This window comes from Monodelphis domestica, chromosome 6 (assembly GCF_027887165.1).
Source record: "Monodelphis domestica isolate mMonDom1 chromosome 6, mMonDom1.pri, whole genome shotgun sequence".
NCBI lineage: Eukaryota > Metazoa > Chordata > Mammalia > Didelphimorphia > Didelphidae > Monodelphis > Monodelphis domestica.
Window position 1 is genome coordinate 296,960,279 of NC_077232.1, and position 25,610 is coordinate 296,985,888.

Here is a 25,610-nt window from a genome sequence, read left to right on the forward strand (position 1 = left end):
CGCTGAGGCGTGGAAGGGTCAAGAGATTTGCCCCAGGTCCCACGTCAAAGATCTGCAGAGTGAAAGCAGCCCCATAGAACCTGGCTTCTTGGAATGTGGCCACTGGTGATGGATGAGAGCATGCCATCGGCCACGTGGCCCAGAAATACACAAACCCGTTTGGCCTTTGCTTTTGGCGGCTCCGCCCCGCCCCATGTGGCGGCACCTGCTTTATCTCACATCACAAAGTCTGCTCGGCCTCTTTGTTGGCTCCGGCACCCAATGAAGGCCTGACCTCGCTCAAGACCCAGGGACCGGACGGATGCTGCAGAGTGAGGTGGGAATCCCACTCTGTCCATTGCAGTCCTGCTAAGTGGGAGAGGAATGTAGGGAAGAGCGATGTTTAAGTCAATAAGCGATAAGCAATGACAGCATTTTAACACAATCCAGATGTGAGGGCAGGCCTGCCGGAGGAGCCCCAGCTTAACCTCCGGGCTGTGGAGTGGCGGGCATCTCCCAGATCTGTTCACCATCTACCCTCCTCCCGGTACCCAACAGAGCAGGCGGATGGATGGAGGAGAAAGTGTCGGGTGGGTTTGCTTGGGGAGAGGCAGCTGCCAAGTCGTCTGCCCCCAGTTGCCAGGCACCTTGGGATTGGGGGGGGGCAGGCCAGCTCTGTGAAGCCACAACTGCTTGGGCTGCTAGAAATCACTTGAGCACTAGGAAGGCCTGAGCTTCAGAGCCTTCCTCTGCCTCCACAGCCCCTTGCGGTTTTAGAGAGGATTCTAAGCCAGTAAGCTCTGGTGCCAACACATCATCCCCCAGCTGGTTTTTGCATACTCACTAGCCAAAGGGCTGCCTACAATTTCTAGACTGCAGTAGGAAAAGCTTTCCCCTTCCTCGTCAAATTGTGGCTCAGGACCACGTTAATAAGCCTTCTAGATACCTCTTCCATTTGGCCTAAGATTGCCAGCCATTCCCAAGGAGCGTTTTCATTTCTCAAAGCACGCCCCTGCACCTCCACCAATTTTCTTTTTTCTTGTTGGCTCGACTTTAGTGTCGAAAAAAGATGAGAAAGGATATAGAAATAAGCTGATTTTTTGTTTTGTTTTTAGTAAAAGTCTTCTGACCTTAGGGAAATAGAACACTTATTAAATATTTTTTTCCATAAAATTTGTTAATAACCTTCGTTTGCCTTTTCTTTCTTTAATTTTTCCCCCCTAGAGTCGACAGATACCGGAGGGATAGTGTCTCTCAGCAGCAGTCCTTTAAGATGGAGTTGAACTCAGTGAGTCCTCACCAAAAAAGGATCATAAACTTACTGGGTTAGATCAACCTAGTTACCCCTAAGCTGCCAAGTTTTGTTTTAAATTATTATTATTATTATTATTAGCTGCACCATATAGATGATTCCTTGTGCCATTTTCTTTTGTCAGTTTTTTTTTCTTGATGACCCTGAGCGATGGCTTCCTTCTCAGTTCCAACGTTATCCAACCTTCCTTGTTTTCCTCATTTTGCCGACGTAGGCGTCAAAGAAAAAATGACAGAAGAGTACAAAGTAGCTGACATACATGAGAGAAGACCAGATGATATTCTGAACATGAGAGTGGCATTGGTCTTGCTGCATCCAGTAGAAGACCAGGTACGTATGTTGATGGGTACTAGGAGACCCATCAACATCTCTGTGATCTGGGACAGGGTGATGAACATAGCAAACTTCCTTGAGACGCGGAAGCCCGCCGCCCGCAGAGCGTAGTAGGAGTACATCACCACGTGCACCCCGTAGTTCATCGTCATGAACCAACCACCTCCAGCCACCATGTCCTTGTAAGAGCACCAAGAGTAGAGAAGAACAGTGATATGGTGGTACCAATGCAGAAAGATGAGTTTCTGTTTTCTAAGAATAATGAATATTGTATCATCTCCAAGTTCAGGTGATTTGCTTAATACAAATGCATAAGCCCAAATTTGCAGACAGGCCCAATGTAAAAACTCTGATCACAAACTGATTGCTTCAGGCCTTTGGTCATCAAAATGTACACCATATAAGCACCAGTTCGAAGAGCACCAAATATGCTGAAGACTGGAAGGCTCAGGGACCACAGCACAAGGGGCTTCCTCAGCTCAAACTTTGCTTGCTTGTTCATTAGGTGCCGACCACCAAATATAAAGGCAGCATACAGCGCTGAAAACAAGAACAATTTCTTCCAGTTCTCTTGCATCCACCGGATGGCTTCATTCTCCTTGAATTGCTTTTCAAATTCATATTCTTGCAAAGTCAACACTGACGTGTTCATTGGAACTGGTTCTCTGAGTCCCTGCGTATTCTATATAAGAATATGTAAATTATTTGCAAAAAGCCTTTTCTCCCCTTTCTAGTATTCTCTATGGTCCTTCCCCCACTCACCCCCCCCCCCAATTTCTCCCTCTCCCTGTGCAGCCACTCTTGTCTCTCTCAGCGGTATCCTGGTTTTAGCATTGCTTTTTCCTGCCCTTCCTATTCTCCTTCAAGAAAATGGCTTCCTGTCAGTCATGCCCCTGAACTTTCTCAAGATCCCGTCATCTCCCTCCCCCTGCAATACAGCAGGCCCCCCTTCACTTGCACCCCACAGCCAGTTTGTCCCATGTTCCCCTCTACTCTCATTCCTTCCTTCAAAACAGAACAAAGGCACAGCTTTGCCTGAGTCACTCTGTACAAAGGCCAACAAAATCATCTGAAACTCCTGAGCCTGGAATTGGAGAGGGTCTTGCCCTTTTCAGTTGGTCAAAGGTTGTCCCTTAGGAGTCAGACCAAGCCTCAGACCATTCCCAAGCTACTACTTACCTGTTGCTATCATGCAAGCAACCTGACCCATTCAGAGGAATCATTAATATTGTCCACTGCCCAGGAGATATGTGGGATTCTCTTAGAAGTTTCTTCTTCCACCTCCAGGAAACTGAGAACTAGAGAAGGGAAGAAGCTTACCCAAGGCAACATAGGTAGCAGTGGAGGAGCTGGAAGTTGAACTTCCAAACTGTGACCCAGTGTTCTCTCAACTACCAAGGGTCTTCTTGATTCTCCAGTGATACCAGGACATGACATTTATAAGATACAGTGGGGGATAGTAGAAAGAGCGATGAACCAAGTCAGAAAAAAAATCTGTAATAAAAAGGACATTACCTAAATTCACTTTGTAAGTCATTGCCATGACAATCAAATCACCAAAGAATTGCTTTACAGAGCTAGGGGAAAAAAACACTAACAAAAATTTGTACCTCCTCTGGAAGCACAAAAGTTAAGACTGTAGGGGGACTTGATGAAAAAAATGTGAAGGAAAGGAATAGCATTATGTTAAAAATAATGAACTTGATTGTGAAAGACTTAGTAACTCTGAGACAATGATCCACCATAATTTCAAAAGACTCATGATGCAAAATGCCAGTATTTACCTCCAGATAAGAGAACCGATGGACTCAGAGTATGGATTGAAACATATTTTCCCCTTTTTTTTATCTTTCTTATTTTCTTTTGGAACATGACTAATGTGAAAATATTTTTTGTGACTTCATACATATAATAGGTAATTAATTGTATTTCTTGCCTTTTCAACTAAATACCTTTCCTGTGAAAAAAGAAACATTCCCTAGTTTCCCTTTGCACTGGTCTTCCCTTGCAACTAGGTTTTTGGGAACTAGATGTTTTGTAAGTCCTAACCATGTTCAGATTTTTAATTTCATCAATTTCCTTTTGTTTCAAATAATTTTCAGTTCTCTCTAACTTATCCTTCAGATCTTGGACTTGTTTAGTTTGATCTGAATTATTTTCAAACAGGTAACTCACTATGTCTCTTCACTCAATCAGGGAAACTGAGTCATACTTAGGGAAATCATTTTTGAAAAAGTTTCTCAAATTAGGTGGGCATCCCCTTAGAAATTGCCAAGGATATGTCCATCTGATCCTTCAGTATTGGCTTCTAGACCTAAGATTGATTCTGCCATCTCTGACAGATGGTTTATGTATGTGGCAGGATGTTCCCCTTTATCCTGCCTGATCTTGTCGAACTTAGCCCATGCATTTGGTTTGAAACAGCATAGTTTAATGGCCTGCAGAAAATCCTCCCTGCACCTTTTCAGGTAGGACATGCAGGTGGGATTTGCAAAGTCCATATCCACCCTTTACTCTACAGTTGGCCAGCTAGTCAAATTGCTGTCAGATCTAATCTTCTCCAGAAATTGCTTCTGTTCATGGGGGCTGAACAGTTCTGACAATAGCATCTTCGAAATTAGGATCAAAGATCCTGAATGTACATTTCAGCTCCTTTTGGGGTTTAAAAGGGATTGTCCACAAATTTTGGGAAATGGAGCTTCATGGACTCCAGTTCCTGTGTGGAGAATTGTCTATGGGCTTTTCAGTGTATCACACCAGCATTAGTGGTTAGCTTAATGACCTCTTTCAAAGGACATATTTTCTTAGGATCACTAGCAGCCTTGTTTTCATTTTCATTGCCACCTTCAGTTTCCTGAGGTACATTCTTTGTCCATTGTCCTTGCCCATAACTAGATCTAGTCCTTTTTCCTTAATCAGTTGTTCAAACACAGTCTTAGTCATGCCTTCTAGGTCGGTATCCATGGCCATAATCTTCTCTGTCTTAAGGGGAACCATGAATCTGAATACTTTCTTCACTTGGGTTAGAGTCTGCAACACAGCCATAGAAAGTACATACACTTGTGCCAGGACTTGCCAGAGAACCAGTTCATTTTGGAATGGCAACTGTAAAACAGATATTGTATTGTTGCCTATATAATCTATTGTATCCACTACCATATGGGTTAGTTTGCTATATAGTAAGTGGTATACCCCAAAGCAGGCAATGGCTGCGATGACCACCACACCAAAAACCACTTGTTTGAACATTTTGTCTATCTTTTCTTTACCAAGGATTTGTAGGGTTCAGTCAACTTGAGGTGCCAAATGTAATAAAATAGATAATCTGTGCGACTATTTCTTGTTGCTGTAACTGATGTACTTTGGCAGACTAGACGACTGCTGCTAGTATGGGCTGCTAGTAAAGGGACACCTGAGGCTGCTTAGTTATAATGGAGATAGAGGTACTATAGAGATAGAGATGCTGCTATAGGGAAATGCTCTGGGGTTTGCCTCTAATCTCTATTGATGGCTGATGGATCAATCTTCCTAAGCTCCTCCTCCCTTCACTCCCAGATCCCACACACTCCCTTCTTCCAGTTTCTCTCTCCCAGTTTCTTCTTGAAGCTTGTGGCTTTGCCCCTCCCCCCTGAGCTGACTTGTTTTCTTTCTCAGGTAAGGGGTTTTATTGAGAAACAACAGGATAGAGAACTGAGGAAAGAGGGATGAGGGTTTCCCTAAACTATAAGGAGAATTTGAAGGTTTGGGAAATCAGTCCAGTCACAGCTGTGTTTCTAAGATAGCCAGAGAGATGGAGGACAGCTGCTTAAAATCTTCTTTTCTTCTTTCAATTCACAAAAGCCACCAAGGTCTCTCAGCCTAATTTCAGAAGCCCCCCTGAAGGGTCCTTCAGCCTGGGACAGAAGTTAACAAAGTATTTAAGACCTTACGGTGAATAATTTGAATTAATTTCTTTATGTGTCGACTGATTGGATCTCCTTACTGTTGGAGAGACTCTTCAAAAGTCTTTTTCAGCATCACAATTCAAACCCATCAATTCTGTGGCCTTTACATCTACACATTGCTACTGGAAAACCGTAGTTTTGACTAATAATGTATGTAAAATGCTCTCTTGAAAGTTCTTATAATTTCTCCTGGAGTTATCCACTAGGACACCATGGGCATTTTGCCGTCTGCTCAATTGTTGCTCCCTTCTTCCCACCAGATACTGAGACTCTGGATGTGACCTCTAGAGACCATGATCCTTTCCATCCAGAACCTCCTCATTTGGAGCATATCTTGGAGGGTGAGCTGTCCAAGGTATGTAATTCCGAGATTAAAAAAAAAACAAACTCATTTCAATCCACTAGAACTAGCTAACCCCAGACCATGTCTCACATCCCAGGCAACCAAGCACTATGACAGCAAGTCCTGCCAAGTAAGGGCATCTTGTTACCCCCCACACCCCGCATCCCTGTGATTGCCTAGACCACAGCTCCTTTCTCTGGACACCCCTTCTCTATATGTGTTCTACCCCTACTGGAATGGAAGCTTCTTTTATATTTGTCTCTCTTTTATAGTTGTATCCTCAGCACATAGTAGCCACTTAAAAATACCTTTTGGATAATTAATTAAATAAGATTGCATATTAAAATAGTTGCACATTTATAGCATGTTTGTATATATACTTATATGATAATAATGATATATTATATGTTTAACCCCTCCCAAAGGGTATATTTGTATGTATATTTCATTATAATATATGTATAACTTCTGTGTGCATACATATATGTGTATATCTCCACTTCAGAAGATTCTACTATAGACTATAGAAATGGTTACTGTCTTTTCAAGAGCTGAGATGCTAGGAGAATAGCAATTGTAATTGCCATACATTGGCTATTGGTAAAATTGATAATGAATCTTTTTTCATATTGTAGCCAGAGAGAGACTAATCAAGGAACAAAGAAAAAGAATGAGGGTGATTCTTTCTTCTCTTTATTTTATTCTAATAACAAATTTCCACATAAGTTTTTAAAGGTTACATAATTCTTGTTGTCCCTCTCCCCTCTTCCCTTTCCCCTCCCTGAGTTGACAAGTAATTCCACTGAGTCATACATGTATTATCATGATGAAAATGATTCTTGTAAAGAGACTTGTTATCCTAAATGAACCAAATGTGGTGGAACTCAATTCACAGAAACGAAGAAAAACATTCTTGCGGCTAAAATGAAGGTTTGAAGTGATTCTTCCATGTGCCTATTCTCACAGCTAGGATAGTATAGATAATTGCCTATGTCTTTGTTTAATTATTTATTTCACTATTAATAAATTATATAGTCAGTAACTTTAATATTTATTTAATCCTAGGATTTAATATAGAGATAAGAGCAGAGGTGTGCTGGTAAATGTTTAACAAATCATTCTCCAGATGACAACATTCATGTATGTAACACTTTTAAATTTTATCTACATTATTAACATCTTCTCTATCTCAATATGAAGTCTAAACAAGCAACAAAACAATAAATCGATCTTTGATTTGTAGCATTTCTGAGGTATAAATGCTCACACTGGAAATTAAATGAGTAACTCTCATGAGCTGATAAGCGCTAACTCCATCCAGCACCTCCTTGGGTTGAGTAACAACCACTGAAAAGGATGTTTATTCAATAAATAATATTTGGCAAACTAGGGTGAGGATCTGGATTTAGACAATTGAAAGATATGTTGAAATTTAATCAATTAAAAAGAAAATATACAAATATGATTCTGGATTATCCTAGAGCAAAAGTTCTGTATCCTTTCCACGTCCTGGCCCCTTCCGTAATCAGAAACCCAAGGATCCCTTCTTAGAGTCGTTTGTTGCCTATATTCATCATTGCAGAAAAGACCAAGTTTCAGTTAGGGATTAGTGAAAATTAATGTAACCCAAATCCCCAGGCCCATCCGGGATGAGGATCTCTCCTCATTGGTGGCGATCCAAGCCCTATGCCAGGAGGGACAAGGCATGGTGGATGAAAATGAAATAGAGAGGAGAGATTGAATCTCTTTCAGTCTCTTCAAGCTTTTAGGTCTCTGTGACCTGGAATTGTTTCAGGCTCTGGAGATCCTTTGAGAACTCCTGGTTTTCAGCTTCAAGCCAGAATAGGTGTGAAGCTAATTCCATTTCAAGTCACTGAAGGGAGAATAAGTCTCTGGGAAGAAGAGGAGATGAGAGCATTGGAAATCTCCACCAGGTCTCTGTCTCCAGCTTGTTACACTAGAAACTTTGGGGGAATTTCCCTTGGGTCCGATTTAGGATTCTTTCTTGGTTGAGCTGAATTACCTTGCTCCCAATAGAAGAGCTCCTTCATTCTGTATTGTGTGGTATATATTCTCCTATGCATGCTTTCTCTGATTTGTTTTGCTAGTGATTTGGAAAAATGAGTTTCTCTGGTACTTGTTCTGGGTTGAAACCAGTTCAGTGGAACTGGTATTTGGTAGGAAAGGAGGTAAGCCTTGAGTGTAAGCTTGGGTCTTCCTTGTCCTGTTAATAGTGATCAAGAATCTAACCTGAACCGAAAAACTATGCCTGGTAGACTAGCAATATTTAAAGGAGCAAAAAAGTATAATTCTAGCCTGATACTCTTTCTCTCTGAGAAGAGTATCTAAGCTTCTGGCCTCAACCTCCTGTTTCCCCTCCTGGCAGGAAATAAAGTTTCTCTTGAAGAGGAGTGAGGGATTCAGGGAAGAGGCTAGAGATGTCTATTCTGCCTCCCTTTGAGCCATCCCATGTTACATGAAGATGTAACTTTCCCCGCTCATCCAAGTTTACAGATCCCCTGAAATCAGAAACCACAGACCCCAGGGCAAGAACTCTGACCTGAGAAGGTCTTGTGAGAGGAATAGATTCCAGTAAACTTACTCATCCTGGCTTCTCAGAGCAGAAAGGAAACTTAGCAGTCAATCAGTCCAAATTTATAGGGAATGTCTTGCACAATAATAGGTCATTTCGTCTAAAGGAAGATCCCTAGGGTTGAAAAATTTCCGTTCTTAAAATAGACAATTCTCCTGTAAGATAGACTCAGATGATTAAGTTTTCTCCATCCTTGGATCTTTGCATGGCTATGAGTTGATTCATGTGAGTCCTTCCTCTAATGGTTCAGATTACCATTCATTCATGGTTTCTCATCCTGTCCTGGTCTTGGCCATGATCTCCTCCCTAGGAAACTACCTAGTGGTATGCTGGTAAATATTTAACAGCAGGAGATAGATAGATAGATAGACAGACAGACAGACATAGACATATACACCTAGACATCTATGCCTATATGTTTCCATTTCAACCCCATTATCAACATTTACTCCATCACTTTCTCAAGTTTAGACAGTCAACAAATCAAGCCCTAATTCTTAGTATTTCCTGATTGATTGAGGCTCACACTGAAGATTTAACAAGATTTTAACAATCATAAGCAGGTTCCAGCACACTTTTGGTTCCATCCATCATATTTGGGGGACATTTCTTGACAGTGTATGGAGGCTGCTAGAGCATGGAGTTTCCCCCTCTTAGTGATCCTTAATGCTCCCTACGTAACCGTCCCATCTCCTTTTCTGGTCCCACATCTCTCTGACAACATCCTTTTCTCTACTTCTCCTGGAGCACAGGGCTTTTGTTGGCAATGAGAAGATGCAGAATACTCACTCCCCTGCCACATCTCTCCATCATTTTATCGGTATCCACACCTAACAATAATAGCTAATGTCTACTTCCTGCCATAGGGTTTGCAGAGCACTTTACACACACTATAACATAATTTGACTACTTCGATTCAAAAGGAAGCTGGGATAGGTAATATTATAGCAGAGCTGGAGTGAGGCTCAGAAACCATCAAACCAGACATCCTCTTCAATAAGAATACCAAAGCAGTCCTGACAAGAGGCTGTCTAGACTAGCAGTTAGCTGTTAGTTAGGGTAGCCCATTCCACTTTGCAATCGTTCTATAGCTCTCTTTGATGAGTGCTGTACCAGCTTCCCATCAGCGCAGAACTTTCCACTAGTACAGATTGCAGCCCCTCCATTCTTTAATTATTGAGTTGAGGTGGATGTTCAACCTGCTGCTGAGGGAGCCCACAGAATTTCATTCTGGTCCTCCTGTGCTCTGCCACTGAGCCTAGACCTCCGTTTGGGGGCTCCTGCTGAAACAAGAGCTCCACTGGTATAAACTACAGGAGGGCAAGGTTGCTTCCACCATCACATCTGACTTCCGTGAAAGTAGAGGCAGAGCCTGCAATGTGTGTGCCGGCATGACAGAGGACCAGTGGGGTTAGCAAGGCTTTGTCAGCTGTAAAGTAGCTTTACCGTGTATACTTAAAAGTGGCAACCCTAAATAACTGACACTCGGTCATGGAGTATCAGGAACACAATGGCCTATAATTTGGACTCTTTTTGGACTCAAAAGAAACTTTCTTCCTCACTCTCATTGGTCTAAGGGAATGCGTTTTTATCAGACCCTCATCCTAGCTCACTGTAGGGCTAGCCATATGGGTGGTGGGGTGTGAGTGTAACAGAGATACAACTAATTACGAAAAGAATAACCACAGCCTCCTGAGTAACTTCATTTGGACTGACAGTTTCTAGAATAAAATCTTTCTCTCCTTCCCTTCCTTCTACCCTCCCTTTCTTCTTTCCTTGCTAATTTCCTTTCTTTCTTCTCCATCCCTCTCTCACTCTCTTCCTTTCTTCCTCCTTTCCCTTCCTTTCTTGTTCCTTCCCTTCCTCTCTCCCTCTTCCCTTCCCTTCATATTTCATTCCTCCCTTCTTTTTCCTTTTCTCACTCTTCTCCCTTCCTCTCTTTCATCTTCCTTCCTTCCTTCCCTCCCTCCCTTCATTTTTTCCTTTCTTGTCTTTTTTAAAATAACAACAAAAACCCAGATAAACAGACTGTAACCATCAAAGAGAAGTCTAACATAGGGCTGAGACTGTACAGAATGCAATCTTAACATGCTCAAAGCTGTGCTATTTTTAAATTCAGTTTATTCAAATAAGGGAAAGGCCTTAGTCTTTTACCCTCTAAGATAATTTGTTTGCAGTACATGCCAAGTTGCAAAACAGAACTGTTTGGACATGATCTTGATGTAAAATAATCATTTATTGTGGAGAAACAGTTCCCACTCCCCTTATCCAAACTGATCAAAAACAACCAGCCAGGTTTTAAGGGAACTTTCAGAAGTACAGAGGAGAAGAGAAATTAATCTCATCCTGATTTTGAATGAAAAGGAGCAATTTCTGCTGGAAAAACTGGAAAGCAGTTTGGCAGAAATTAGGCAAAGCCCAACATCTCACACCATATACAAAAATAAACTCAAAATGGGTACATGATATTAGACATGAAGGGTGATGTCATAAATAAGTTAAGGGAATATGGAAAAATGTATCTGTTAGACCTATGGATAAGGGAAACATTTGTGATTAAGCAAGAGATAAGATCAAGGGAAGTAAAATAGTATGAAAGGGAATTTTTATTCCCTTTGTCTATTTTAAGTTAATCAAGCCAAGAACTTAAAAGTATCCCTACTTAAAACTCAGTAAGTCACTAACAAAGAAAGTTGACACCCTAATAGGCAAATAAGCATTGCTCCCCACCCCCCACCCCCATCCCCCAGTGCTAGGCAAATTGAGAGGCTGTGATTGATTCCTGAGATGTGAGGAGAGCTGATGGGTGTAGAAAACTGCATATAAGTGGGAGCCTGAGAGAGATCCATGGTCTCCCATTCTTGCTCTTCATTCTTGGTGGTCTTTAGCCTAGGGAGCATGAGCTCTGGTGGGATTCTTGGTGGTCTTGGCCTCATGTGCACTGAAGGTTCTCATTGGTTTTATAGCATCTTTGGTTCTTTGGATTTTGGCTTCCTGATCCGGACTTTGGATTCTGGTGAGATTTAAATTTAGATTTGAATTTGCAGTCTGGAGGCACTAGGATTAGGACTTAGGGTATTTTTAGCTAGGTGATATTTTTCTACCTCCTTCCTCTATTTCCCACTTTAATATCTCTACCTTGCTGTAATTAAAACTACTACAGTTACTAATATCCTTTTAACTTAAGAATTATTATAAATGGCTATCGCAACAATTTTTCCAACCATTATTATTTTTCTCAAACCAAATTTTAATTATTACATTTGGCCACCCAATTTAAATTATTACAATAGATAATTTTGATGACATGAAATTTAAAAGGTTTTGCATAAACAAAATCAATGCAGTCAAAAATAGAAAAAAGTAAAAAACTGAAGAGGAAAATTTCATATTTATTCTAATAAAGGCCTCATTTCTCAAATAAATATGGGGAACCAAACCAAATTTATAAAAATATGAATTATTTCCCAATTGATAAATGGTCAAAAGTTTCTGAAGAATAAATCAGAGCCATCAATAGTTAAATTTTAAAAAATACTTTGTCACTTAGAGAAATGAAAACTAAAACTCTGAGGTATCACTTCACATCCATCAGATTGGCTAACATGACAGAAAAGGAAAATGACAAATGCTGGAGGGGATGCGGAAAAACAAGGACACTAATCCATTGTTGTTAGACTTGGGAACTGGTCCAACAATTTGGAACTATGCTCAAGGGAGTATAAACTAGGCATACTCTTTGACCTAGAAATACCATTACTAGGTCTAAAAACCAAAAAGATCAAAGAAAAAAGACTCATTTATAAACACTTTTTTCCTTCATGTTACCTCTTTCTGGAGGTAACATTCACAATTTATTTATCTATTTCTAACCCTTACCTTACATCTTGGGATCAATACTGTATACTTGGCTCGGCAGTGGGGTTAAGTGACTTGCCCAGAATCACACAGCTAGGAAGTGTCTGAGGCCATATTTGAACCCAAGACCTCCAGGTCTCTAGGCTTGGCTCTGAATCCACTAAGCCACTCAGCTTTCCCCATGTATAAGCATTTATAGGAGCTCCTTTTGTGGTGGCAAAGAATTGGAAATTGAGGGGATGTCCATCAATTGGGGAATGGTTGAACAAGTTGAAATATGATTGTAACGGAACACTGTTGTGCTATAAGAAATGACAAGGATAGTTTCAGAAAAACCCGGAGAGGTCCTGGGTTCAAACTTTGTCTTAGATATTTCCTAGCTGTGTGACCCTGGGCAAGTCACTTATCCCCCATTGCCTAGTCCTTACCACTCTTCTGCCTTGGAAGTAATATTTATTTATTTAATATGTTTATTGTTTTTTAATTTTATTTAGTCCATTTAGAACATTATTCCTTGGTTACAAGAAACATATTCTTTCCCTCACCTCCCCCACCCCTTCCCATAGTCGACATGCAAATTACATGTGTCCTTGATCAGAACCCATTTCCATGTTGTTGATGTTTGCACTAGGATGTTCCTTTAGGGCCCACATCCCCAATCATATCCCCTCGACCCATGTATTGAAGCAGTTGTTTTTCTTCAGTGTTTCTGCTTGGAAGTAATATTTAGTATTGATTCTAAGACAGAAAGTAAAGTTGTTGTTTTTTAAAGAAAGAAAAACATAAGAAGACTTATATAAACGGATGCAAAGTGAAGTGAATGGAGCCAGGAGAACATTGTACATAGTAACAACAATATTGTAACAATGATTAGCTGTGAAAGACCTCGCTACTCTGATCAATACAATGATCCTATGCAATTCCGAAGAGCCACTAATGGAAACTGCTATCCACCTTCATTCAGAGAATGCAAATGAGAGCCCACTTTTTCACTTTGTTTTTCTTGCTTTTTTCTTGCTGTTGTTGCAACATGGCTAATATGGAAATATGTTTTGCATGACTTCACTGTTTAATTGATATCATATTGCTTGCCTTCTCAATGGGTGAAGGAGGGGCTAGAGAGAGGGAGAGAATTTGGAACTCCAACATTTTAAAAATGAATGCTAAAAATAGATAAATATCTTTTTTAAATGAGCAACTTCAAATGCCTCCAAACTAGTATGTGCAAACTATATGAAGCAAGCATCCAGCCAAAAGAGGAAAGAATTCTCTTGGGGTTAGAAATGGCTACTGTAACATCTGGCTGGATATATAATGATTCTTACTATATACTCTGTGTGTCAAGTCAGATTCCTGGATTCCTCTTCTTTTGGCAGTTTCAGTCTTAGGAAATAGTGAAGTTAGCCCAGATTTTTGCTAGGAACATCAGGATTTGGCTCTGCTCTAGCATTAAGCTATTATTAATCAGCAGAGGCTATCAGTACACAGCCAATCTCTCTCTCTCTCTCTCTCTCTCTCTCTCTCTCTCTCTCTCTCTCTCTCTCTCTCTCTCTCTCTCTCAAACCCTTACCTTCTGTCTTATGATCAATTCTAATAACAGCAAGGGCTAGGCAGTTGGGGTTAAGTGACTTGCCTAAGGTCACACAGCTAAGAAGTATCTGAGACTAGGTCAACTGACCCCATTCTGGCACTCTATCCACTAGGTGCTCCATAACATTTAATCTTGGGGCGTGAGGAAATTCCCTATCCCTTACCAGTGCACTGGCCTTAGAGAATTGCTTAGAACACTGAGAAGGAACATGACCAGTTCAGGTGTGACCAGTCACACAGTCAAGGGATATCAGATGTGGGTCACAAGCCAGGTCTTTCTGGCTTTGGAGCTGGCTCTGTAGCTTCTACCACACTACAAATCACCCCATGGAAAGAGATGGCTCTTGTACCCAACCCTCGATATCAAAGACAGGTCAGTCCTGTCTCTCACTATGAACAAACAAAATTTATCTCCACCAAGAGAGAAAAGCTCAAGAATATTGGTGGGGTAGAACGTAGTGACACAAGTAGAGTCCATGTGTTTCTAGCTGCTGGCCCTAGAAGATCTCCTGGCTTCCATTGTCCCATGTCTACTATTTTTATTCTTAGTCCTGAGTGCCACCACTTTGCAGCACAGCCCAAAGCTCCAAGACCTGACTCAAGACTTCTTGGGCCACAATACTCAACAACTGTTACCTAGACCATGGCCACCAGCACCTTTTAGTCTTAGACCCCATTATGTGGACTTGCAGAGGCTTCATCTGGCCCGTATAACTCCTCTGCCTAAATCCCTCCATTCCCCATCATTCTCAGCTTTGGTCCTATGCCTTGATACTCTTGGAATTATGGGAATTTAAGTGCTCTCCTAAGGTTATGACCTTACTTTTGTGACCACACATACACACAGAGTCTAACCCACACTGGAAGGCTCTCTGGCCAGTGAGATCCTGCCAGACCGTGCTTTGCACAGTCTCAGAACATGGTAGCCACTGTCCCATGGAGAAAAGGGGGGCTTTTCTGCCTCTACTACTCTAATGAATGGACTTTTTACCTCTCACAGAAATATTAACCCTTTTGCCCAGTCATTTTAGAGTTATGCTGCTTAACATCAATATGGAGGAATAATTTCTAGCTCAGTAACTATGCCACAAACTGTACTAACTGGTTGCCATGTTTGAATCCCCAGCTCTGACTCTTACTACCTATGTGATCCTGTTTCCTCCTCTGTAAAATGAGGCTCTCTGAGGCTTCATTCAGCCCCGATTTCTGTAAACAAAATGTTTGACTAATTGGCTTAAAGCAGGAGTGTGCTGGAGCCATCTTGAACTGCTTTATGAGAGCTAATTGTTAAATTGTCACCATGAGCATTTATGCCTTGGAAATCAGCAGCCATTACAAACCAGGGTTTGATTGATTGTTCTGTTGATTGTCTAGGCTTAAGAAAATGATAAAGAAAATATTAATAGTATAGATGACATTTAAAAGTGTGTCATATGTACCTTCTCCCCCAGAGAGCTGCTTATTAAACAGTTACCAGCACACCATTACATGAAACCTTCCAGCTATGGTGAGACCATTGAAAGGTGGCAACAAGCCCTAAAGCTTCCCCTTTGATTTCTCCAAGTACTTACTGATGTTGCACCTTTAGTTGATTCTCCAATCCTTCTTTCCATGTCCTGGGCAGACAAGGGAGAGGAAAGTGAGAAGATCAGGGGAGATTTAATAGTTCCATTAAAGTTCTCTTGCTGTGTTTTCTGTAATTCACACACCTTTAAAAGAGTAAGACAGTAAGACATTTATGTCTGTTGTGGTGAAAATTTTCACCTTTTAAGATTGATGTAATATTGAACAATGGCCGCCAAGGAATTTACTTATGAAATTCCTAAAATGAAACACTCAAATCAGAATGGAGTTTATGGAGGTTTAATCACAATGGGAGTAAGCAAGAAGGAGAGGGAGAGAAAGGAAAGAGGGGGAAAAGGGAAAGGGGTTACTCAACCTCTGACCAAGGCAGAGGGAGTTTAGGCCCAAAGGGCCAAGGTGGAAAGAATCAGTCCTTGACTCACGTGACCGATCTGAAGGGAAGCTGTCTGCGAGCCTCCTCTCTCTTCCAGCTTCTAACACGAACTGCCGTCTAGCCCTGTCTACAGGAAGTGAGTGAATTCCAGAGGCTCCTTTCTCCGTCACTTCCTGTGCCTCACAAGTGCCAATGGTGGCTCAAGCTTGACTTAGGACAGCCCAGGTGGGAAGTTAGTAGTGTGGGTGTGCACAATTTTGGGTGCTAGACCAGGATGGAGATTTTAAAATTCACATGTCCTCGGAATGATAACAGGTCAATCAAAAGAGAGAGGAAGGAAGGAAGGAAGGAAGGAAGGAAGGAAGGAAGGAAGGAAGGAAGGAAGGAAGGAACGAAGGAAGGAAGGAAGGAAGGAAGGAAGGAACAAAGGAAGGAAGAATGGAAAGAAGAGAGGGAAAGAGGGAGGAAGCATTTATTAAATACTATGTGCCAGGCATTATGCTAAGCACTTTACAAATATCTCATTTAATCCTCATAAAAACCCTGGGAGATAACTATTATCCCCATTTTGCTGATGAGGAAACTGAATCAGGCAGAAGATTAGTGATTTGCCTAGGGTCACACAGCTAATAATGATATGAGATAATATTTCAGTGATGGCAAACCTATGGCACAGGTGCCAAAGTTGGCACACAGAGCACTCTCTGTGGGCACATGCACCACTTTCCCCCCTCCTTCCCTACCAGAGTTTGTTAATAAAAAGGCAGAGGAACTCAGGTGGAGCTGCTCCCCTTCCCCTCTCCACCATGCCTGATGGCATTTTTTCCCATCCCCCACCCCTCTGTCCATCAGCCCAATGGTGGGCAACTCACAGGCAGCAGAGCTGGAGGGAACTGTGCACTCTTATCACTCCCTTCCCCCTCTCCACCTGGGCTGATAACATTCCTTACTTCACCCTCCCCTCAGTCCAACAGCCCAGTGGAGGTGCTTTCTCCCTCCCCAGTGTAAGGCTGGGTAGGATGCACCGGGGACTTGGTGGGGGGAGGGGCACAGCACACAGTCTATGTGGGGGCGGGCACAGCACTCCACCTGGGGGGATGGGGTGGGCACAGGCCTGACACTCCGTCTCTAAAAGGTTGGCCATCACTATAGCATTTGAATTCAAGTCTTCCTAACTCTAAGGCCAATACTCTATTCACTGAACTTCCTAGCTTCAGGGAAAAGCATGGTCTGGCTTTCTTCACTGTCCTTGCCTTTGAACTAAGGATTATTTGCCCCATGGTCTCTTGGGAAATTCCTCAAGTGAAGTCTTAGTCAATGAGCTGGGAGGGAGCTTAGTCATCTCTTGGTCTGATAGAGAGAGGCTGAATTAGACAGTCACTGAGGTCTTTTCTATCTCTCAAACACTTTGAGTCTATGCTTCCTTTGCTTCCTTTTCTATTCTCGTGCTTCATTTTGCAGAGAAAGAAACTGGGATGTGGAGAGCAGAAAAGGTTTGCCCAAAGTCACACAGCCAGTGATCTGTGGTCTTGGTGATCCAGACTCTATGACTCTTCTGTAGGGATCTTCCATGAAGTACTAATGGAGACTCAAGAGGCCAAGACTGAACTGGAGCATATACAGAAGGTTCTCGTAGGTGATCCCTTAGGTTCTTGCCTTTCTGTGGCCCTTCAGGTGAGGAGGGCTGATGGGAGTTGTGGGTGGATAGGGCAGGAAAGGAAGTTGTGATCTGTCCCTGAGCTTGTTCTCTCCTGAGCTCTGGCGAGTCTACTTGAGCACCAGGGTAATACAGGAGATTGAGTGCTGGACTTGGAGTCTAGAACTTTCTAGCTTGGAGAAGTCACTTATCCTCTCTGAGTTTCCTTGTCTATAAGATGAGTACTTTCTGTCCTAGCAATAACTAAAACCGAAGGGCCAGGGCTAGGCAAAGGGGGTTAGCTGGCTTGCGAGAGCCACAGAGCTAGGAAGTGTCTGAAGCCAGATTTGAACAGAGGCCCTCTTGACTCCAGGTCTGGTGCTCTATCCATTGTGCTACTTGGCAGCCCCAGTAGGTTCTGGGAAATGAGAGTGCAGGAATGCCTCTACCAGGGGTCAGAGCTAAATCAGGACTGAGGAGTTAAACCAGGTGCCCATTAGCACAGCTGCATCCCCATCAGGAACCTCTGAAGGAAAATGAAGGAGAAACCATCCTTTAGGGGTGACACCATACCCTCAGACACTGTTGACACAGCCAGAAGCCGACTTGGTGGGGAGAGCCAAGGACTCCCTCCCTGGCTATAGGTATTCTCTGCACATTGGGTTGTAAGTGGGAACCCTCTCTCCTCAGGGAGATTGTGTGCAAGGGCCTGAGACTGGCAGCTGAGAATTCTATTGCTTGATTGAATAGCAAGAAGGCCAGCTAGGGGCTCTGGAGAGGCCCTACTAGAACCCCAGCCCCTCAGGGTAGCCTCTGCAACTTTGAGGGAGAACGAAGCCAGCCGTACTCTGGAGACCCAATGACCAGCTGAATTTGGGAGGGGGACCTCAGCTATGAAACTCTACAGGTTAATGAGGCAAGAAGCACAATGGCAAAGATGGAGAAAGGGGGGAACCCCTCAGGCAGCAGGATAGCATGGAATTAAAAACAAACAAAATAATCATTGCCAGAAAGGGTGAGCAGAGTTATGTATTAAAAGGAGGCCAGGACATCCAATGGGCTGATCTTCATACCAAAGAGAACACTGCCCAGTGAAGGGGAGATGGGCTTCATGCTCCATGCCTTTGTGCTCAGGGTTGGGGCAAAGCTGACAGATGGGGCAGAAAGTGGATGCGGCAGCACCTGGAATCAGAGGGAGAAAGAACATCTCCAGCAGAGTCAGAGCTGGTGTGGGTGGAAATCAGGGCATCTGAGCAGATCCTTTCATTGTTCAGAATCCACAAGGTATCCTCAGAAACAGGTCTCACAGCATACATCCATTTTCTAGAACTAGAAAAACGAATAACAAAATTCATCTGGAAGAACAAAAGGTCAAGAATATCAAGGGAACTCATGAAAAAAAATGTGAAGGATGGTGGACTGCCAGTAACTATACTATAAAGCAGTAGGTCGTCATCAAAACAATCTAAGTACTAGCTAAGAAATAGAAGGGTGGATCAAGGGAATAAATAAAGGGTGAATGACCTCAGCAAGCTAGTGTTTAATAAACCCAAAGATCCCAGTTTTGAGGATAAGAACTCACTATTTGACAGGAAAAAAAACTGCTGGGAAAATTAGAAAACAGTATGGCAAAAATGTAGGTATAGATCAACATATCACACTCTACACCCTATGTAAGGATAAAATGGGTATATGATTTAGACATGAAGGGTGATCATATGGGGAAGGGAAGAATTTATGATCAAATGAGATAGAGATAGAAGATGTACTCTTAGGAATAGTTTTGACTATATTAAATTATAAGATTTTTTTGTATAAACAAAATCAATGTAACCAAGATTAGAAGGGAAATAAGAAACGAGGGGAAAATTGTATAACAAATTTCTCTGATGAAGATCTCATTTTTCAAATACATAGAGAACTAAGTGAAATTTATAAGAATACAAGTCATTCCCCAAGCAGTTTTCAGATGAAGAAATCAAAGCTGTCAATAATTATATTTTTAAAAGTCCCAAATCCCTTTTGATTAGAGAAATGGAAATTAAAATAACTCTGAGGTACCACCTCACACCTATCAGATTAGCCAATATGACAGTAAAGGAAAGTGATTAATGTTGGAGGGGATGTGGCAAAACTGGGACAAAATGCATTGTTGGTGGAGTTGTGAACTGATCCAACCATTCTGGAAGGCAATATGGAATTATGCCCAAAGGGCTATAAAACAATGCATAACCTTTGATCCAGTATTACCCACTATTATAGCTGCTCTATTTATGGTGGCAAAGAAATGGAAATGGAAGAGATGTCCATCAATTGGGAAGTGACTGAACAAACTGTGGAATATGATGGTGATTGAATACTATTGTGCTGTAAAAAATATGATGAACAGTATGATTTCAGCAAGAGCTGGAAATGATATGATGGTCTACTTAAAGAATCCTAGAGAATCAACTAAAAAACTAGTGGAAATAATCGACAACTTTAACAAAATTGCAGGATACAAAATAAAGTCACACAAGTCATCAGCATTTCAATATAATTCCAATACATTCTAGCAGCAAAAGTTAGAAAGAGAAATTCCATTTAAATTCACCCTAGACAACATAAAACACTTAGGAATCTATCTGCCAAGACAAACACAGGAATTATATGAACACAACTACAAAACACTTTCCACACAATTAAAACTAGATCTAAACAATTGGAAAAACATTAACTGCTCATGGGTAGGACAAGCTAACGTAATAAAAATGACCATGCTACCCAAACTTATTTACTTATTTAATGCCATACCTATAAAGCTACCAAGAAACTTTTTTACTGAATTAGAAAAAACTATAACAAAGTTCGTTTGGAAGAACAAAAGATCAAGAATATCAAGGGAAATAATGAAAAAATGTGGAGGGATTGTCTAGTAGTACCAGATGTTAAACTGTACTATAAAGTAGTGGTCATCAAAACAATAAGGTACTGGCTAAAAGATAGAAGGGTAGATCAATGGAATAGCCCTGGGGTAAATGACCTCAGCAAGAAAGTGTATGATAAACCCAAAGCCCAGCTTTTGGGACAAAACCCAACTATTTGATAAAAACTGCTGGGAAAATTGGAAAACAGAATGGGAGAGATTAGATCTAGATCAACATCTCACATCCTATACCAAGATAAATTCAGAATGGGTAAACAACTTAAATATAAAGAAGGAAAGTATAAGTAAACTAGGTGAACATAGAGTAGTATACCTGTCAGATCTATGGGAAAGGAAAGATTTTAAGAGCAAGCAAGAGATAGAAAATATCACAAAATAAAATAAATAATTTTGATTACATTAAATTAAAAAGGTTTTGTACAAACAAAGCCAATGCAATCAAAATGAGAAGGGAAGCAACAAATTGGAAAAAAAAATCCTTAGAACAAAAACCTGACAAAGATCTAATTACTCAAATTTATAAAGAGCTAAATCAATAGCACAAAAAAATCAAGTCATTCTCCAATTGATAAATGGACAAAGGACACGAATAAGCAATTATCAATTAAAGAAATCAAAACTATTAATAAGCACATGAAAAAATGTTCTAAATCTCTTATAATCAGAGAAATGCAAATCAAAACAACTCTGAGGTACTACCTCACACCCAGCAGATTGGCTAACATGACAGCAAAGGAAAGTAATGAATGTTGGAGGGGATGTGGCAAAATTGGGACATTAATGCATTACTGGTGGAGTTGTGAATTGATCCAACCATTCATAGATGGCAATTTGGAACTATGCCCAAAGGGCGATAAAAGACTGTCTGCCCTTTGATCCAGCAATACCACTGCTGGATTTGTACCCAAAGAGATAATAAGGAAAAAGACTTGTGCAAAAATATTTATAGCCGCACTCTTTGTGGTGGCAAAAAATTGGCAAATGAGGGGATGCCCTTCAATTGGGGAATGGATAAACAAATTGTGGTATATGTTGCTGATGGAATACTATATTGCTCAAAGGAGTAATGAATTGGAGGAATTCTATGTGAACTGGAATGACCTCCAGGAATTGATGCAGAGTGAAAGGAGCACAACCAGGTAAACATTGTACACAGAGACTGATACACTGTGGTACAATCAAACGTAATGGACTTCTCTACTAACAGCAATGCAATGATCTAGGACAATTCTGAGAGACCTATGAGAAAGAACACTATCCATATCCAGATAAAGAACTGTGGGAGTAGAAACACAGAAGAAAAACAACTGCTTAATCACATGGTTCGATGGGGACATGATTGGGGATGTAGACTCTAAATGATCACCCTGGTGCAAATATTAATAATATGGAAAGAGGTCTTGATCAATGACACATGTAAAACCCAGTGGAACTGTTTGTTGGCTATGGTGGGAGGAGGGGAGGGAAAGAACATGATTCATGTAACCATGGAAAAATTCTAAATCAATTAATTAAATAAAAATTTTCAAATTTAAAAAAAGAGCAAGAAAGATTTTTGTGAACTGATGCAGAATAAAATAAGCAGATCCCGGAGAACATTGTACACAGTAACAGCAATATTGTGAAACCATCTACTGTGATAGATTTGGTTATTCTCAGCAATACAATAATCCAGGATAATTCTGAGGAATTTCTAACAAAGAATGCTCTCTACCTCTAAAGAAAGAACTTTTGGAGTCAGAATACAGATCAAAGCATGTGATTTTTCACTTAAGTTTATTTGGATTTTTGCCTTGGGGTTTTGGGTTTATATGAGTATTCTTTTACAAAAATGAACAGTGTGGAAATATGTTTTGCACAATAATATATGTATAATTCAGATCAAATTGCTTGCTAGTTCTGGGACCATGGAGGGAAGAGAGGACGGGAGACGATTTGGAACTCGTAACTTCAGAAAACTCATGTGGAAATTTGTTATTACATGTAATTGGAGAAAACATTTTATAAAAATAAATTAAAAAAAGGTCAAAAAAATAACATTCCTCCATTTCCTGGACTCCTTTCATTTGCTTGCGTTTCCCACCTTCTTTCTTCTTCTTCTCTTGAAGTCACTTCCATTTCCAAGACCTGAGGAACCCATTGAGACCCTGGCCTCAGTGATGCTGACATTGAGATGTGAGTGAGTGTGTGTGTGTGTATGAGTGTGTGAAAACAAGCGAATTTCTCATGTTTACGCAAGTGAACTTCCATCTGGGTGAGATGATCACAGAAGAAGGGGTAGCCCTTACTTGTAGAATAACGATCCTAGAACCCTGACGCAGGATTCTAAAAATAACAAAATTGCCATTAGACACCATTCTTTTAGCAATTTCATCTTTCAATCCATCCACCAACATACATTTGTTAAGCACAATCATGATTCCTCTTTAAGGAATCTTCTTTGCAATACTCTGAGAAAAGGAAATGCAAGTAGTATTGTGCCCATTTTACATGTAAGGAGGCAAGATTCTACAGGACAACTACATCCCCAACAACCTTGTAGGGATTAATATATGATGTGACTGGGATGATGCAGAATATTGACAGCACCCTAATAGCTGCAAACTGCCACACAGAGGCAGGATACAGGGAGATTTGTACATAGTATTGGCAGATGGAGAAAAGGTCAATGGACACTGGGCCAGAACGTCACTCAGTGGTTATGAATAGGCTTTGTCTCTTCAGGCTGGGAACCACAACAGGGAAGACACCTGTGGCTATTGCTTGTCAGCACACAGGAAAGAAATCCTCTTGTTAGTCCTTCCTGGTCCCACAGTGACTTTCCTCTTCTCTCTTCTCTCCCTGCTCAAAGCTTCCTGTATTCTTTCCCTCTCACCGGAGTTCATGGGGATCAGGCACACTGCACAGCCAACCAGAATCCATAAGGGAGTTGTGGCATCATCTACTGACCTCCACATGGGCTTTTGGGAGATAGAGTTACCAAGAAGACTACGTGTCTCTTAGACAAGTCAGAAACCAGAGGCTTAAGAAGGTCAAGGAAAAAAAGAAGGTCAAGGGACTTATCCAGGGTCATATATCTAGGAAATACCAGAGTAAAGAAGAAGCCATAGGGTTCAACTTGATAAGGTTTCTAGTGTAGGCTTCAAGGAGCACCTAGGATTATCATTCCAAGTCACTCGCTGGTGCTAAGTCTAGGAGACATGCCTCAGAATGACTCTTCCCTAAACACTCTATCATCCAAGAAAGAACTCCAGACTAAAAGTCAGAAGGTCCAATTATGTAGTCTAGAGGTAGCTAGGTGGCACAGTGGATTCAAGTCAGGAAGACCCGAGTTCAAGTCCCACCTGAGACATTTACTAGCTGTGTGCAAGTCATTTAACCTGTCCTCTTCAGTTTCTTTAATTATAGCATGAGGATAATAATAGCACCTACCTCCCAAGGTAGCTGTGAGGATCAAAGGAAATACTATTGTACAGCACACAGAACAGTGGCTGGCTTCTAATAGGCTCTTAATAAATGCTCATTTCCTTTCTTCCTGGTCCTAGCTCGGCCCGAACTCACTGTGCGATCCTTCCCCTCTGGTGGCCTCTGGGTTTTGATCTGCTAAATGAGGCTGATCACCTCTACGTTCCCTTCTCTCTAACTCACTCCGCTTCTATACCCCAAAGCAAGGACCCGTTCAGGAGGTTAGGGCTCTTTGAACTGTAGCTTTCACACAGTGCAATCATGCATCTCAGGAAACTGCCTCTACCACTTTCATCTAAGCCTGTTAATGTTTACAGAGCATCTGTTTGCCTATTTGGAGACTCCCTTTGGTCACTCTGCTCTTTCAATATGGCAGATTGACCCAGAAGTTGAACCTGGGATGGAGGGATGCATGTAGGTAAAAGGGCGTTGGGATGAGTGAATGTTGAATGAGGTGGCAGCCCTCTGGGGGACCGTGGATCCCGAGCTGTGCTGGACCCCAAGGACGCCGTGACGCAGAGAGTGACCAGCTCCTGGCATGTACTTGGTGTGCAAAGCACCCGGCCCTTTGAGGTGATGAGGAACGTGATTTATTGGCTGCTCAGCAAGAAGAGCTGATGATCCACTGGATGTTAATGTTAATCATGATAGCTTGTATGGAGCACATTCGAGGTCTGGTTTATAAATATTGTCTCATTTGATCCTTACGATAACTTCGGGAGGGAAGTGCTGTTATTATCCCCACTTTACACATAAGGAAACTGAGGCAGATAGCAATTAAGTGACTTGCCCAGGGTCACATTGCTGGTAGGCAAGATCTGAAACCAGGGTTTTCTGTCAATGCCCTGCACCACCTGGCTGCCTTTTAAAATGGATTCATCCTACCTTCAATGTTCTCTTCCTTCCTAGCTGTTGAATCACTACTGTCTGATTTGAACTACTTCCCTGGAAAGAGGAAAAAGGATAATGTGAGCACCTATCTCTGCGGGCTGCTGTGAAGATCCAAGCAGATAATATGTGCTTGGTATAATAGGTATAATAGGAGCCTAATAGATGCTTTTTCTCCCTTCCCTCTGAGGACCAAACCTGGTTTGTGGGAATGAACCCAGAGTTCTTGCTATAGTTGTCTTTTTATCCCCACTGCTTAGGGCAGAGCCTGGCACACAGTGGGTGCTAAATCAAACTTACCACCTCAGGGGCTTGCCATCTTCTTTGTTTTCACTAGCAACTGCATCCTCTGGTTTGAGAAGCTGCTGGGGCTGTGGATGCCATGCTGGCCTGGGGTGGAGGCAAGAAGGCACTGAAGGTCGAACCACTCCAGCTCTTGGAGGCTGCTTGCTCATCCGTAACAGGGAGATGATAACAGCTGTAATAGCTACACTCCCAGAGAAGTCTGTCGCCTCTAAGGTCTGTCCAAACTCAAAAGCCCAATGAAATATTTCAGCAATCAATGCTGGAGTCTAAATCCTGTCCAAGCAGAGCCGTGGATTTAGACTAGCCTTATCTACCAAGGTTACTGAAAGGCGGGACTCTCCCTTCCTTCGGGGCCACTTCCTCCCACTCTATGGCTCCCCCCTCCTCTCTAAGCTGACTACATTTTTTATCTACCCCATCTGGGGCTGGTCCCCCAATAAACTCATTTACATCAACGCGTTAATGACTGTTATAATGTGT

General features: G+C 41.7%; 2 long non-coding RNA genes and 1 pseudogene across 2 annotated transcripts; 1 reads left to right on the forward strand and 2 right to left on the reverse strand.

Annotated features, from left to right (window-relative positions):
- The first annotated feature begins 264 nt into the window (after positions 1 to 264).
- LOC103096277 (uncharacterized) lies at positions 265 to 25,593 on the forward strand. Its single transcript, XR_468339.3, has 5 exons — positions 265 to 569; positions 1,204 to 1,267; positions 5,829 to 5,923; positions 17,371 to 17,583; positions 25,162 to 25,593. It is a non-coding gene; the product is annotated as an uncharacterized LOC103096277 (long non-coding RNA).
- LOC100020198 (elongation of very long chain fatty acids protein 6-like) lies at positions 1,417 to 2,276 on the reverse strand (annotated as a pseudogene).
- LOC103096147 (uncharacterized) lies at positions 18,559 to 25,336 on the reverse strand. The gene is made up of 2 exons (XR_468338.2): positions 25,125 to 25,336; positions 18,559 to 18,874 (listed from the first exon to the last, which is right to left on the reverse strand). It is a non-coding gene; the product is annotated as an uncharacterized LOC103096147 (long non-coding RNA).
- Positions 25,594 to 25,610: the final 17 nt, after the last annotated feature.